This window comes from Anser anser (genome assembly GCF_964211835.1).
Source record: "Anser anser genome assembly, chromosome: 13".
Classification (NCBI taxonomy): Eukaryota; Metazoa; Chordata; class Aves; order Anseriformes; family Anatidae; genus Anser; species Anser anser.
In genome coordinates, this window is record NC_139734.1 from 18,234,821 (window position 1) to 18,252,299 (window position 17,479).

The window sequence follows — 17,479 nt, forward strand, 5'->3', positions numbered from 1 at the left end:
AATTCTGCCTGTGCTATTGCAACCTGCAATAATAATCCATTAATCAAGTGTCACCCCTCTAATACAGAAGAGTTCTTTCTTTATTGCCTTCGTTTATAATAATTTAGTTTATTCTTTACAATGTTATTGATTTTATGAAATGGCTCATTACATTTACACAAAGCTAAATCATTCAATTAAATGTTTTAAATTAAGTAATATTAATTTCTTACTAGATTTATTGTTGGATTGAATTGGAAATCAGGCCTTAAGAAATTATTTTTAAAAATAATTATTGGGAAGACATTCTTACTTATATTGTAGGCTAGTGAAAGAACAGAAATTGCTCAGCAAGTTTTTTAAATGATTAAAACCCAGGTTCCCTTTTGAAAACTGATGGGTGGCATAAGCAGTGGAAAGTTTGCTTGTCTGCCTCTGCATGAACTTTCAAGGGGAAAACCACCATCCAAGGAGATTTTTTGTGTAGCTTTGGTCAGAGAGAAGAAACATTATTCTGGAAAACAGTCCAACAGTCAGCTCCCCATATAGGTACATATTCACGGGAAACTGAAAAGACAGGGAAAAAGGGTCTATGTAAGACCCTTGGCTTTCTTATGCCTTCTGTGCTATCCTGTGAAGTAGGGGTTGAAAGCTGGTCTGCTTATTTCCATGGAAGAAAAAACCCTATGAATGTAGATGACATTCACAAACGAGTTTAGTGTTTTTAAACAATTTTTTTTTCTTTCATTTTCATCTTTCTCTCTGGTGATGTTATTATGGAAATTTGTATTATATATGCATTTCAGAAAATTAAACATTTTTTTCATCTTCTTAAACTGAAATGGGGAGGAATGCCCATTGGAGGAATACAAGCACACCAGAGGCAAGTCTATTCTGAAGTGCGTAAAGGAGTTTGGAGCACGGTCTTGTCATCACTGATTGTAAATTACACAGTGATTTTAAACCAAGTTATCCTCAGTTTGGAAGCAGAGTGAAAAAACGCATCATGGCTGAAGTCTCAATAACTAAACCCATAAATATTTGTAATTCAAAAGTGATTTCAATATGATTCAAACTTGAGAAACTTTTTTTTTCCAGAAGAAACTCATTTAAAAATTGTATTTGTCCTAAGACATCTATTATCAATTCACAGTGATGGAATTCTAGGGTGAGGTGGCTCATTTTTAGTTAAGATACTAACTTTTCTCCATAATCTTTTCCACTTCTTTGTTATTATTTCAAACCCATTACATTCACAATTTCTTGGCAAGAAGTTCCTTTTATACTTCCTTAAGAAAGCAAAACGGGAGAAGCCCTTCCCTTGGATTGGTTCCTAAAGCTAGGTTTACAGTCTTTCTGCCTTTGGATGGAAGGACCATCTTCCCTTCATAAACATTTCTCAAGTTGACAAAAGTAACTGTGAAAATCCTGAGTGAAAATAGTCTAATCAAACAATAATTTTACTAGTAATAACAAAACAGCAACTGGTGATAGATACTGTTGTTAGGATAAATGTTAAGGAAAAAGGATGACTACCACACAACAGTGGCAAGAAACTTTTGGCAGAGTGAAAGACAACGCAGTAGTGCATGCTTTAGAGCGTGGCAGCACAGATCAGGGCTATTACCAAGTGGATGGCAGCATTTAATGCACTGCCTCTATTCACTGGCACCGCATTAGCCCTACAAAAGATATTCTGTTTCTAGCCCTATGCTATCCTGAACATTTCTTCTTTAGTTTCATGTCTTATTTTTTTTTTCAGTATTTTCATTAGTTCCTTTTTTATTTTATATATATATATATATGTGCATATACATATTAATTTTATCTTGCTAGCCGCAGTGCAGTTTTAACAATTTTCCTTTTTATTGCCTTTGGAACAGTCTTGCTGATCTTCCACCTCCTTCTCTTTGCCAAAGATGACAGGCTTACCATCTTTAAATTTTTTGAATTATTAAAAGCCTTGAATCTTTTGTTACCCTCTGCTGGACTGCCTGGATTTGTGGCTTAAAAACAATAATAATTAGGTGCTCTGAGCTCTTGAAAGTATTCCAAATGTTTCCTTTCTCTGATAATAAAGGCAGCTCTTTGTATTAGATCAGAACCTATCTATTCACCGTACAAAGAGGTATTTTGTGTGAATGTAAAGTTAGTAAGGGATATTTAATTCCTAATAAGTGCACTTTTTTCATCTTACCTTGTTTTCTACGTTTTCATTTGTATCTCATCACATGATTAGTGAAAAATTGCTGCTTTTCATTGATGAATGTTATAAACTATCATTATTTATGTGTACTGTGTTTATGCAAGACTACCTAGATGTTCTGAAGTTTTCTTTTTTAACCTTTCTCTTTTCTTTTTTTAAGTGTCTGTTGCCTAGTCCTTAACAAACCTTTTTACTGTGTCACCTTCAAAGCAACTGTTCAATCTCTAATTACATTTCTGTGTTTAAACTTTTTCAAATGATGTTAAAGATTCTCCCCTTGAGTGCTTTTCTTCACAGTGTGATGCCCCATCACCAATGCTTGACCCATTTCTGCTGCCTGTGGTGCAGTTCTCTTCAGCCTGTCAGCTGCAAATATGCAAGACCTTAAACTTGAAATAAATCCTGCATCCCTGTCCTCTTCTGTTGTCAAATCAACTTTAGGACAGTCATTTCAATGCCCTTGCTAGGACAGAATCCCTTGGTGGGAGAACCGTAGAAGTACCACGGAGGGACTCCTCTTCTGCTTCTCTGTGTTGGCTGAAAATGGCAACAACTATTACCCTCCCACACCGCAGTGCCACCTGCAGCATCGTGAAGGGCTTTTTCCTTTCTGTGGACTCAGCATGGGTGAGTTGGCACTGCTTTATCAAAATCTGAACATCATAGACAACACAAAAACAGTGTGTTGGGGACGCAATGTTTGAAAAAGGCTTATAAAACAGATTTGATTTAAACTTGTATTCCAGTCAATGGAGAACGGGAATTGGGTAAAAAGCTTAAGCAGAGAAGGCAAGAGATCAAAATTACCAGTTTGTTTTCATTCAATATTAGGTCACTTCATATCTACTGTCTAGTCCAAGCAAGCATATTATCTCACTATATGAGAGGGAAAAGGATAAAGCTCATTGGATTATTTTGCAGTTTTTCTCAATTTTGCTTATTTCAAATCCAAGGTCTCTGATATGAATTAGATTAAAAGTTTCTCGTAGACTAATAGCTATGTACCCTGAAGTTAGTCCATTGCAAATTTTCTTGTAATTGCTGTTGCACTACATATGAAGTAATAAATACTAGTCGATGTGGAACTTTTAATATGGGTCTCCCAAAACCCATCTTGAGAGTCTTTATCAACAAGACAGCATATTTTCTCTCTGTGTCCCCATGAATTTGTAATTATTTATACAAAAAGCAGTGGTTAGAAATCAAGAAATATCTATGTAGAGTAACCAAGGAATTGATGATGATCACCTAGGAAATGACAATGAGCAGTATAAATGAATTGCCTACTGAGAGGGAGATTTCAGTCCCTTCGTTTCCCAGGTGAGCTCAGTGTCCAAGAAATTTGCAGAGTGAAATCTTCCTTTCCCCCCTCTCTCCACACATTCTTTCCTCTTCTGTTTCAAAGGGATTTTTGACACTGTGTAGTACATAACTTTTTTGTTTGTTTCCCTTAAAAATGGTGAATAGCTGGCTTAGAGGTAAAGAAGAATGTAAAACATTTATGTACCAAATAAATCACATAGCATATAAGTAGTTTTGGAACACTGCATTTCATTCGTCTGGGGGGTATTAATGCCAATCCTAGAGGACAGAACAGAAAGAATAAAATTGAGTTAAATAAAACCAACGTGTTTAGTCTTACAAACCCACCAGCAGACATCAGTGCCAAGCTTTAATTCCTTTCCTGCTGGCAGCAGGAAGGTGGGTGAGACAATACTGTCACTTGCACAAATTAAGTCACAGTGGCAGAAACACAACACAAATAAATAAGAAAAACAATGCAAAGAAAAACAGACTGTTGTTGCTACATAAACCTTCTTCCAACCTGGAGGTGCAGAAAAAGGAAATGTAATGACTTGGTGTGTACCATCTTGTAGTCTGACATTCCCTTTCAGAATAAGAAGAGAGTGTAAGATGTCAGGAGAGGACTTGCTGCACATTCTGATAGCGAAAATGGGCTTGTGCATAGCAGAAGAATCCCTTTTTCATCAGACTGAGAAATAGAAGTCAGCTGTATGAAGCCCTAGGAAGCTAAAGGCAGCCTAAGCTGAAAGAGAGGAAAGCTATGTGATAACACACATATGGTTTTTTTTTTGCTCAGCATCATATAACTGCCATAATATTATAGGCCCAACTTCCAAGATGTTTTTTCACAACGGAAAAAAAGCTGTATTTAACAAAAATATCTAAAATTTCCTGCTCATCTCACACAATAAGAGAAGCTACTTTTTCTCTTCTTCTATCAGATAATCAGATAATCAATCTATCTGGGGCTGGGGGGAGGAGAGGGTATTTTCAATCACTTTTACCTTTTTATTTTTCATTTTAATGTTTCTATATGTACAAGTTATCTGTCAAATTTAAGTTTTATTATTCTACTTTTAGCACTTTCTGCACATGATCCTTTTTCTTTGGCACATTCCTAACTCAGCTGTTTTCAGAGTTCCATTATGGGACTGCAAGCAAAAGTTGAGGATAGAAATAATATCAAAGCAAAGGGACAAAGTGCAGGTCCCACATACTTCTTACAACATGGGACTGAGGAATAGCTGTGGATCAACTGAAATTCTTCTGGTAATGTAGAAGTTCACACTTGTATGATATGCATTATCTCTTCTATTCCTAAACTAATTTAATCTAGCTACGCTGATTTTAAAATAACGCATAAAGTTACCCAAAGCAATCTAGTTACTTGCTAACTAAGAATGTACTTCAGTAGTCCAAGTAAATGTTTCTCCTGTGACCAGTACTGCAGACTGACAGGAGACAGGGATGTTGCCATGTCCCATAGCTAGACATAGTATTTACAAGAGAGAATATATTCAGAGAATGCTGATGTACTGTTGGAAAATATTTTTTATAAGATTTTGAGTCAATGTCCAAAAATATTCATATGCCAAAGTAAACAAGTAACTGTTGACACAGTTATTTGGAGCTTTTGAACAACTTTATTTGGATGTGTATATTCTGCCCTAATAGATAGGATTGCATTTGGGTTTATGTGTGCTGTACTAAATAAATCCCTGTTATGGTGCTACATGAAGGCCAGGATAAATAGGAATGAGACCTGAAAGCATGGACAAGATTGTCAAATTTACCAGCTTTTTTTGGAAAACAAGCAAGGCTAGTGATTACATTTGTACAGCTTCTGGAGCAGCAGTAACTTCAGGCCAGTTTTTTCCACTTAGTGTGTAGAAACTTCCCTAGCTGGTGATCTGGTTGTCTCATCCTAACTTGTGCTTAATTTGACCAACAGGACGGTCAAAATTTTTGATTTCCAGCATGAACTCAAACTGTGAGCCAAAATAATAGAATAGATAACCTTTTTAGTCTTGATGGAGTTTATACAGTAACAGTGCTTGCTGTGAGGTGCTGGAGGTGATCACACTTTTTTGAATACAATTAAGTATATCATCTTGTTTCTGCTTTGCTGTCACCTCTGAAGACCCTATCCACTGAGTAGCCAGCCCAGAAGTCTAGGAAGTCATAAGGTCTTCCTGGCTGGAAAAAGGTCATTATTTTATAATGCCAGTTAGTAGCTGACATCTTTTTCTTTTTAAATATATTTATAGCCATGCTTTCTTATGAAATATTCTTCTACAGGTCTAGTCAAAGACAATAAAATCTATGGCTTTGAGGATTCCATACATTAACAAATTAAATTGTGCAGGTCATTAATTTTACAATAAGGTAGGCAAATCTTTTTTTCTAGGTGTTCAGAGGAAGATTTACTTCTTAAACACTTAACAGTTCATTCCAGAAAGCAACTGTCTTAAGGATTTACTTCAGTACTGTCCATCAGCTATGTGCTAATAGAGCATGTTCTTCAACCACTACGAGCTTGGGCAGGTGTTTGATTTGCCAGTCTAAATCCTTTGACAGCAAATATTATTTTAATGAGTGCTTTGCTTGAAATTTTAGTTGTTTTTTATAACTCACTATGTTCATTTGACTTAGTGTCATGGTATCAAAAATATTAATGGAGTTAATTTAACTATAATTTGCCTCATTTAATGAGGAATCCTTTTTTAACAGTGAACAAGTAAATAAGCATTTAATTTGTAAACTGTTTTCATCTAGTTTATTCTATTTGAAGATGAAGATTTATTATTTTCTCTCGTATATATCTGGATAGAAATAACATTTAACAGTACTCATTGATATGAAAAAGAGGTTCTCAGTTGAATGTGTTTAAAATTACTTGAAGTATTAATCTAAGTCATTATATTTATTTATAACAACTTAAGGTCTATTCAAAGTACATCTTATTTGGTACTGATATTCTAAGTTTATTTTGGTGGTTAGTGATGCATGGACAAACAGGGATTTAATCAAATACACAGAGAAAGAAACTTCTATAAATCAAATATTTATATGTATGTATATATATTCCTCCTTATGTATTATAAGAGCATTTAGAATTCAGAAATTAACAAATAATTTTGAGTGATTAATTATTCATCTTTTGCCAGCCTACAGAAAATAAGAATATAAAACTGACTTTGTAGTTTTTTGACATTTTTTCATAATCTGTCATGACAGATTTCAGGAAAAGCATCCAAATGTTTTAGTACATATTTGGATTAAATTGTGAAATATATTAACCTAGACATGTGTATAAAATAAATAATTATGATACACTGATAAGAAAGTTGCCTTCTTTCTGTTAATAGAAAATAATGACAAATTTCAACAGCAAGCAATCTGTAATAATAATAATTCGATTAAAATAGTTCTTGACTTAATCTTTCCTGTAATAAATGCTTTGGGTTTAGTAATTGCCAATTAGAAAACTAATTTAAAAACTTTGTCTGATATTGAAATGGTCATGATATACTGCATGAAAAAAAGCATGAGAAAATATATTCTCAATGCTCCATTTCATTTTTATGTACTTAAAATAGAATTGGTTTCTAGAGGCTACAATAGGCTCTTGAATACAAGGTTAAAACTTGTACTAATAAACTGGAACAAAAAAGAGGCATTCCTCACCAGTGTGTGACATCTCTGTGAACAAATTTGTGAAGAATACAGATAGGACCACTGGGATTTCATTCCTCTCACATTAGTTTTGCAATAAGCTTTGCCAAGAATCTTGTTTGTTAAATATGAATTAGAACTACAGGCTTCTGATCAACATTTTTGTTGATAATTAGTACATTTAAAGCCTTCAAGAAGTGTGTGGGGGTTGTGTGTGTGTTTTTTTGTTTTGTTTTGTTTTCATATCAGGATATGATTTATTTTGGCAAATGTTTTACTATCCCACATCTCAAGTTAGATCATTGGAGTATGGTGGTACATAAATCTCATGTGAGAATAAGCAAAATTTATCTTCTAAATAGCAAAAAGTCATGTGAACGTGTTTCTTAGAAACTCTTCCTAACCACAGTGGAAAATCTAGGTGCCCAAGCATGATCCAAGTGATACAAACCCACTGCATGTAGCAATCAACTTCTACAGCTGATTCATCTGCAAAATACTTTACATCACATGCACTGTAAATTAGGGTTCATTCAAACAAGTCTAAATGTGAAGTCATTTTTGTAGAGGTCTCTGCTTTAATTTGTGGGCATCCTCTGGTCTAGAGAAGCAAAGGGAATGAATCAATGTTAGGATTATCAAAACTGGGTGAATGTGTTGGAGCGTGGGATATGTAAATAGTTGCTGATTTTCTTTGGTCTTCTGCTCTTTTTTTTTGAAGGAGGGAAAAAACAGATGTAGTGCAGCTCACTTATTTCTTTGAATAGGAAGACTGCATGTGTCTGTCTGAAATCTGGACAATCAAGCACTGTTACTGTTTTCAATCAGTAGGAAGCAGCGCATAATTAGTCTTCTACAGTTACAGTTACAGTTATTCCTGTGACCTTCCTCAAGTTCAGTAATCATAAAAACTCAATGTTTAGCAATTGCTTGTCAGCCTAGTTTTAACAGTGTCTTCCTCTGCTATTTATTTATATTACTAATATATATAAATGGCTATCACATGGCACTTTGCATGACAATAAATTTCACTTAGTGTGATACAGTGGTAAGGTTGCAGGTTTTAGCAGAACTGTCTGAAATAATATTCCCAGGTAAATGCAAGAGATGCAGTTCCCAAGCATCTGAAATAAATGGCACTGTCTTTCCCAACGGCATTTTAGGAATATTTAGCATCTGAACACATGTGAAAACTACAGTGGGCTGAAAAGAGTACTGAATTGTACTCAGCATTATTGAAACTGAAAGGCAGAGAAGAGTTGTATAAATGAACGAGCTCCTAGAGGCTTTTTTTTTATAGATTATGGGGGGAGAATGTGTTATAATAAAAGGTAATAAGAGCTTTCCTGCCTCTGATAGACTCTACCTTTGGCTAACCTACAGCTATCAGGAGTCAGTAATCCATGCTGGATAAAGAGACTTTGAGGAGCAATTTTATTCTATTGGAATGCACCAGTTTGCACAATGGATTTGTTCGCCTTTTGCAGGCAGCCTTCCTGAGAGACAATATTTCTGAAGCTCTGCAAAGTGCTTTTTCTGTTTTCATTCTGCAGTTTTTTAATTGGATGAATGGGCAGCAGGGGCTTAGGAGTTGGACAGACAGTAAAGTCTGCACTTTTTAAAAAACCAGCCAAACAAAACACGTCTTGCAGTTTCACGTGACAATAGGATAAAATGAACATGAAAGAAACACCTATTTAAAGAGCAGTGCACGAATGTTTTAGTGGTGTTCACTTCAGACTGGCACATATTACATGAGTCTTGTTCCCTCATGGGAAAGTAATATGCTCCAGATTGACTAAGTGCAGATCCTTTTCATAAGAAGGTGAAGGAATAGGCACTGGTAATGCAGCAACAGTGGTGTACTGAATACAGGATTGGGATATAATGCCATACAGCTAATTAGCATCATGTACTCTTGATGTGTTCTGTTAGGGGAATCATGGTTCAAAACAATAAGTATGTAGCTTGAGAAATTCTTAATCTGGGCAAGTGGTGCAGTAAAATATTATTCACTGAGTAACAAAAGGAAAACAACAATAAGTAGGAGCAGTCTATTTCACATAAAGTGCAGAGTATCCTTTTGCTCCTTTTCATATTGTTTAGTTACAGTGATTTACTCACTGAATAGATGATGCAATATGTACTATTTTAGACTTGCAGTATAGGGTTTGTTTTATGTCACTCTATAAAGAACTTTTATTTCTGATAGGTTTGTCCTTTGGAATACCTTTCTTTTGGTGCAATCTTGATGTTCAGCAATGACAGAAAACTTGATGTTCAGCAATGACAGAAAACACCTTGACGTTCAATGACTCAAGAAGCATTGGTTTGTAAGTTTTTTCCTCAAATATGTTAAACACTCCAGAACAAGCTGTACTCAGGCAGGCTCAGTGTACCAGAGTCTGGGATACTCAGTGTATCTCCTGCTACTTCTGGGAGTAGATAGAAAAAACAGCTTTAGAAAGGTGTCAAGGTGCCATTAAAAAAAAAAAAAAAAAAAAAGAAATTTCATTTTCTGGGGAGATGAAAGAGATCCATTTTGGCAAAAGTGGGACCATTTGTATAGCAAGCAGCTTCAGGCTGAATCTGGGAATTAGTCTGGGAATAGGAACAAGAAAAATGTTAAGGAATACATCACTCTTTTAAGGGTAAAATATTTGAAAACTACATGGGTAAAACAGGCATTTTCATGGGAGAGGGACTGACAGCTGCTGAGATATGCTGGTGTGATGAGAAAATGAGAATACATTGCTATTTGGATGGTTCACGTGCATTATGTTTTTCTAGGATTTTTTTTGCCTTGAAGAACTTTTTTGTCCTATTTTTGAACAAAGCAGAATCCATGTACTTCTAGCAGAGCTGAATTTTGACACATCTGGGAATAGCAACAATTGTAGGTCTGAGTCCAATGATTTTGATTGGAGGTTCAACCTTCAAGTGTAGTACAGATCACACTTTAAAATACCTGTCAGTTTTTGATTTGTCTTCTGTCACCAAAAGGAAGAGCAAGTTAAATGGTCTGTAGTAAAAAGCAATTGAACAAATCATTTAAAAAAAAAAAAAAAAGAAAAAAAGAAAAGAAAATAAATGAAAAGAAAAGGAGTGTATTCCTCTTTCTGCTTGGTTTCTAACGGTAGTTTCTGGGTATTTTTCAAAAATTTATGTCTCGTAACAAAAAATATAGCACTATCTACTTAAAAAGCTGTGCATATCTATGTTTATTGATATATATTCCTGTATATACGTATGCCTTATGTGCAAACACATGCACACATTCTAGGCATAAATAACCTTAGTTCACCAGTTCTATCGAATATACAAAATATTTTCAACATTTCCTTCTGTAATTTTTCCCACTCCTTCAGAAGACTAAAAACAGACAGCAGCCATTTTTGAAGTAAGGGATAAATATGCAGACGAACAAAAAAAATCACATCTCTCAGTTCTTTTCTGTACATCATCAGCTCTCATCATATGAGGAAAAAAAATATGTTTAGGGTTTGTAACAGTACTATTCTTTGCATTGAAGAGCACATCTGAAATACCTCAGCCACGGAAAAGTATGTGGCTTGGAGATCATTTCTCAGTGCTTGTAAACAAAGTATATATGACAGGTACAAATTAAAATTTGTGTGTTTTGTTGACTGATGGGGATTTTTAAGTGGTATTTGACTGAAGGATGAATATTTGCTTCATTGGTGTCTGTTTTTAGCTTTTTTTTTCTGAAATAAACAGTTGTGTGGAGGTTTTTTACCTGTTTTTTGGGGGGGCTTGAGTTTTTTTTTTTTTTTTTTTTTCCTGTGCATGCTGTAATACTGATTCTTTGAATCATGCTGAGACATATTTTGGGAATTCATGGGATTATCACCAGGGCTACTGCTATCAGGCAGAACACATGCACATTTTATTATCTCATCCAACAGGTTTTCATTTTCTATGCACATTGAGTCAGCATAGAGGGGGAAACATGCTGCCATTACTACTGGCATAACTTGATAAATATTATAACGGTCTTTTCAGTACTGCAGAAGCTCATTCTGTCATGATAATTCAAAATTAAAGGTTTCTTCAAGTCCTTATTTCCTGTCTTTTTCTTTCTCTCATCTTCCCTTCCAAAATGGACAGTATCCTGGCCCTGAGCAACCTAAAAGGTGGTTCATATTCTTAAACTATGAAATGATTAAATTTGTCAAATGAGTTTGTGGAATCTCTGAAATGTAAACACAGCTGTAGCCACTGTCTCCTTTCTGGAAACTAATCTCTGACAGTCAGTTAGGAAGAAGAGACAGGTGCATTGAGTGAGAATAACTGTTAAAGAAACTAGTTTGATTAGTTTCCTAATACCCTGAAAACATCAGTCTGATAGTTTAATAATCTACTTGGTCTGAATTATAATTTATTGTATATAATGCAAACTGCGTCAGATATGGATCTCTATTTTGAGGTGACTATCACAGTAAATTCTAGTGTGGTTTGTGGAAACAAACACAAGAGACGAGACAAGGTTAGCTCACCATACAATCTATATTCCCATGAGGCTAACTATAGGACTGTCTTTGAGGAAGTGTGAGCTTCTCCTGTGGACACAGTGTGAGCCCAAAACACTCCTACATGCCAGTACAGCATCAGCAGCTTGCACCTTTTTCTCTTCAGTTTTGCTTTTCCCTGTTTTCTCTCCTTCCCCAGCAGGAAAAAATGAAATGAAGTCTTGCTGGCAGAATGTTGTCAGGTAACTGACTACAGGTACCTTAAATACAGCCGACTACTCACATGCCAGCTTGCTAGGGCTCCTGCACAGGTTGCCTTTCCTGCATTGCCTGGGGCAATGTGCTGGGAAGGGCGCTGCACAGTCCAGCACCTGGGAATGAGTTGTGCTTTGGCAGAACAAGCTACAAAAAGGGTATTTTCCCCTCATGAAATCTGCCTCTGACAGTGCCTTTGGAATTTTGTTGAATTTGTTTGTTTCAGTATTTTAAACAGGCCTTTCCTTCTAATGTATTTATTAGAGGTGATGGAAGTCCATTGTTGTAAGGATAAAAACTGCTTCTGTGATTACTAAAATCTCTGCACATGTGAAATTTAAGGCTTAAAACTCTGGGTTTGTCATGCAGTGTGACCTGTCCTGTTTATTTAATGTTATTGTTTTGAAATAAATGTGTTTTTTGTTTGTTGTTGTTTTTTCTTTCCCTTGTTACAATTTCTTCCCCTTCTAAGTGACTTCTGTGTCTTGGAGAAAAATTGTATTTTTTTTTGTTTCCTTTTTTTTTTCTCTCAGTGTATTTTTGTAACCACTAATGCCGTTCCTTTTCTATCCATTTGGACTGTGTGATTCTTTTTTGCATGGATTTTCCCCTTGTATTCCTCCTTCTCCCCTGTCAGCTGGTTCTCCATCTATCATGTTCCATTTTCAGATCTGTTGCCTTTTTTTCAAAGTTAATCCACAATTCACAGTTCTCTTCTTCGAAATCTTCACACTTTAACATATGCACAAAAAGTTTGGAAATTCTGTGCATTCTAGTTGTTACAGGACAAAAGTTAGTCTTTCTATATATCTTTGACAAAATTTGAGGAAGGTGTTCTGAGCTCTTTCATCATGCTAATAGTAGTAATTCAGTCTTTGTCTATTTCAAAAGGGGAAAAAAAAGCATTTAACTAGTCAGATGATCTTTTCACAATCAGGAACCAGCCTACATATGACAAAGTTAATTGGAGATACCTTGCAATCTGGGGCAAAAATCAAGACCAATCATTTCATTGTATTGAAAATGATGCGTTCAGGTGTGTAAGTTAACCTCGGTAATAGGGATGAGACACATAAGTAGGGAAGAGGGACCATGCTTGTAATTCAAAGATATTATGGCAACAAGCTGATAAATCTATTTTTTTAATGAAGAAAGATATTTAAAAAACAAAAAAACAAACAAAAAACATAAAACATTTTATTCTATAATGCCTATATCTCATAGTTTAATTAATGAAAGCACTGTGAGAGCAAGTCTTTATCATACCTAACCATACCTTTCTGGGTTTTATAGTAACAAGTCCCAGATTTTAACTCTATACTCAAGTGCTTTAATTGACAATTCCCAAACATAAGCATATTCACCTTATTCATTTCTACAAGGTATGCACTGAAATTAAATGCAATATTTTGAAGTCCTTATGTTGTGCAGTTTTTTTTGGCTTTCTTGCCCGTATGTTAGAAGTATTAGTCATGAACGTACAAGAAGTAGTGCTCTGATATGGGGCAATCAGAACATATAAAGTGTTCTTCTGCTGGTTGGAATAGGTTAAAGATCTCTGCCCAGCATACAGCAAGGAATGGGCAAAGAATCCGTTACCTTCCATAACCCTCTAGGCAGTGAATATCCTGAATTTTTCCTTTCCCAGCTGTGCCCTTCACTGTTTATGTTTTTTTCTTTTATGACCCTCATCATAGGTCTTTAAATATGGGATGTTGTTTGCTAAGAAACCACTCCATTATTCCAGGAACATATGTTCATGACAAGTACAAGTCATGAACATTTGAATAGTCTCCATCTGGCATGAATTAATATAGTATCATAATAAATGAGAAGTGTTGATACTAAGAAGCTTGTATAGGAATTCTAGATTTAACCAATATTTATAGTTATATATATATAAAATTTGATTTTGTATTTACTTTGAAGAGCATAAATAAAAGTATGATTTACGATACCAAAACTGACTGAAAGCCATGAGGTGCTTCTAGTAGTGTATTTCTTGAAATACCCTGATTATAAAGCTCTCTGAAACCCCTAAGTGATTTTAAGTGCTTTCTAGATCTTGGAAAAAAAAAAAAAAAAGTAGGGAAAATAATAAGTGCAAAATTAGAATATATTGCTTTATGCTGTATTGAAGACATGGGTGCTAACTCAGCATTACTTGTGAACATACGTAGTTAAAACCTTCTATTGCCCCTTGAGTATATAACATGTATATAGCGTCCATATGGCCATACAAAGAACAAGCACACAGTAAAATTACCTTGACCCCAGTGTGTGTGTTGTTTATTCAAGAGAGTTGCTCTTACTTTCTAAATTGAGCAGAAAATAGTATTTTTTTTTTACTGATGACGATGAACTCCTAGCATAATATAGCAAACACTGGATTTTACAGACTATTGTGTATTCTGTAGAATGGCTAAATATAATTTTAAAAGTTGCTATTCCAACTGTACCTTTGCACTGAGTATATTTAAAGTTTTACCGTGCACTTCTGCACTCTTCATAGAGCTTCCTATGTTCTGGTTTTGGTTTATTTTGATTATCATGAAATGATTTTAGAATGCATAGAAAAGATGTACTGCATAATCCCATTATGGAGGCTGTACTTTTTGTTGTGGTCTTTGCTAATACTGACATATTTAAGATCACAGCAGTCCTGCCTGTTGTGGTTTAACCCGGCTGGCAGCTAAACACCACACAGCCGTTCGCTCACCCTCCCCCCTCCCTCTCTGGGATGGGGGAGAGAAACGGGAAAGTGAAGCCTGTGAGTTGAGATAAAGACAGTTTATTAAGACAGGAAAATAATAATAACAATAATAATAATAATAGTGATAATGGTAATAGTATTAACAATAATAATGTGTAAGAAAACAAGTGATGCACAATGCAATTGCTCACCACCCGCTGACCGATGCCCAGCCTATTCCCGAGCAGCCGGCCCCCCACCCCGGCCAGCCACCCCTATATATTGTTTAGCATGACGTCAGATGGTATGGAATACCCCTTTGGCCAGTTTGGGTCAGCTGTCCTGGGTCTGTCCCCTCCCAGCTCCTGCTGCACCCCCAGCCTGCTCGCTGGCAGGACAGAGCAAGAAGCCGAAAAGTCCTTGGCCTGGTGTAAACACTGCTCTGCAACAATTAAAACATCAGCATGTTATCAGCGCTCTTCTCATCCTAATCCAAAACATAGCACCCTACCAGCTACTATGAGCTACTTAACTCTGTCCTAACTGGAACCAGGACACTGCCACACTTGAGTTTGACATAATTTTTTTTTCTCACAAGCTTTCATCTTCTTGTTCTACTTCATTTAAAATATGATACTCTGATACTCATAATGCACACATCCCTGTGACATGTGTACACTTTCCTTAGTGCCTAAGTTCAAAAATTTACAGTAAGGAAAGAATTTTGTCTTTGGTATATCTTTAAAAGGAAGGGAAGAGGCAAAATTATAAGGTAATAATCTTAGGATGTTCAATAGAAAGGAAGAAAGGAAGAAAGATACATTAAGTTGATCTGTGGCCTATACAGTATTTTCTAGCACTAAAAGTGTCAGGTAAGACTTTTGAAAGTACCTGAAAAATTTAAGCTGAGAGACATAATACAGATTTTTTTCTGGTAACTAGGATAATACTCCCCCAAAAAGGGCAATCAGCAACCAGAAAACCATCCTTAGTCCCAAAGAAACAAAAGTCAGTGGGGAGAGGGAATATTTTGTTTCGTTTAATGTTTCTTCATTCTGCTTTACAACACTTCATTACGTCACAGCTCAGACGTAATACACACAGTTGTAGCCTGTCCTGCAGCGTGCTGGTTATTTGCCAAGCAGCAATACAGTGATGTATTTAGTTTCCTATTTTGGATGTCCACAAATGAGAGTTAATTACACTTCTGTATAACACTTTTCTGCAATGTGTATTCACTGTAAACAGCATGGTATTGCCCAATTTTTATTTTTGTTTTTCAAAATACATTACTTGATCCCCAAAATACAATTTGGAACCTTCATCTAAATACCTCCAAATATTTTATATAGCAATCATGTAGTGCAATGGGTGATTCAAGCTACTCACTTTTTTTTTTTTTTTTTGGATTCATGATTTACTTTTGGTTAAAAGGGCAGACAGCAATGTCTAAACTATTTCCAAATTTCTTCCAGATCTTTGTTTTGCTGTATGCCTTTGGGAATGATTGCTTCCTGGAATAAGTGTGGAATCTGGAATATCTTGTTATATACAGGCAATGTTCACTGCATGTGAACAAAATTAAACTTTGGGTATGTTGAAAGGCACAAGGTAGCCTCAGGTGGAGATCTCAGCAGAGAAGTCCTGGAGCCCTTTCCCAGCTCAGTTTCCAGCCTACTGTTTTGTCATGTTCTTTTACAGCAGTTTTCCCGTAGTGCTCCCTGATGTAGCACATGTGAGGAGATACAAGCTCGTTAGAAGTCTCTTTGGAATCTTTTGCGCTTGGCTAACTTATTCTGTATAATGACTTTCATTTTGAGGAAAATCAGAAGGTCTGCTGGCATGAGGAGCTGAAGAAATAGAAAGACAAGGAGCTATGAGTTGTCTAAGATTTTTGACAACTTGTGTATTTTGGCTGAACTTCATGTGAAAGTCATGGCAGAGACGCATTTTTTCCCTTCCTCTGCACATGAGTGTGACACTATGTTCAAGTCAGTAGTAGGAAAGGGGCAGAGTCTGGCAAATTGCATAACCCAAGTAGTGTTTTTAATAAAGGTCCTAGGACTTGGCAATGTGGAAGAGGCAGATGGGTAGTGGGATAGCAGTCTTGTCTGGCTGCCACCCTCAAGTAACATACAGCCTCCTTGTTTAGTGTGTCTGGGTGTAATATTCACTGACATAGAACAAAGTATTTTTAGGAGTGATGTCAGTTCACTGGCTGAAAAGCATTGTTTGGCATGCTGAAATCATTCCCAAAAGCACTCACTGCTTTTGAGAATGGCACTTTTCTCTTTGCAGAATGTTATTATTCTGCATGGTAATGACTGTTTTGAAGGGCAGGTCAGGTAGTCAAATAAATGTGTGGTTGGTGTTTTCTGATTGTTTCTAAAATAGGCAGGCCAATTTCTGCTGAAGGAGAGTGAGTCTGAAGTGTGCCAAAAATCATTCTGATTCGCTAGAGAAATTCCAATAGCTGTAAGCACAGCCAGGGGAGCTGGGCTAATGTGTGCAGCGAAAATGATCATGTACTGTTCACAATGTGGTCATCTTATCTGTGTGCCTCTGTGCAGACTGTACAACAAAGACAAACAGGAAGAAGAAGCAGAGCTGGCTCTGAGTGGTGACCCAAAAGCATAGATTAGCTCAGAAATCACAAATATTTGTGTTTGTGAAGTGAATGCTTGTGTAGGCATATGTGTAGTGTTTAGTGACATCAGACAGGGAAAATAATTAATTTAGATTCTTCTTCATTTATAATAATGAGAAATATCAGAGATTTTAAGTAATAATGATTCCTATTTTTGCAATTGTATGGACTTAGAATGACTGCATTACAAAAATACTGTACCCACTCTAAGACTCTGTAAAACATTTCTA

The 17,479-nt window shown here is 35.9% G+C and overlaps 1 protein-coding gene across 1 annotated transcript in view; it reads left to right on the forward strand.

Annotated features, from left to right (window-relative positions):
* The window catches only part of LOC310881070 (uncharacterized protein), a 155,146-nt gene that overhangs the window by 58,233 nt on the left and 79,434 nt on the right, over nucleotides 1-17,479 (forward strand). Inside the window, exons 4-5 of the mRNA XM_083797803.1 lie at nucleotides 2,653-2,812; nucleotides 9,378-9,498. The gene's annotated coding sequence lies outside the window, so the exon portion shown is untranslated. The remainder of the gene's footprint in view (nucleotides 1-2,652; nucleotides 2,813-9,377; nucleotides 9,499-17,479) is intronic.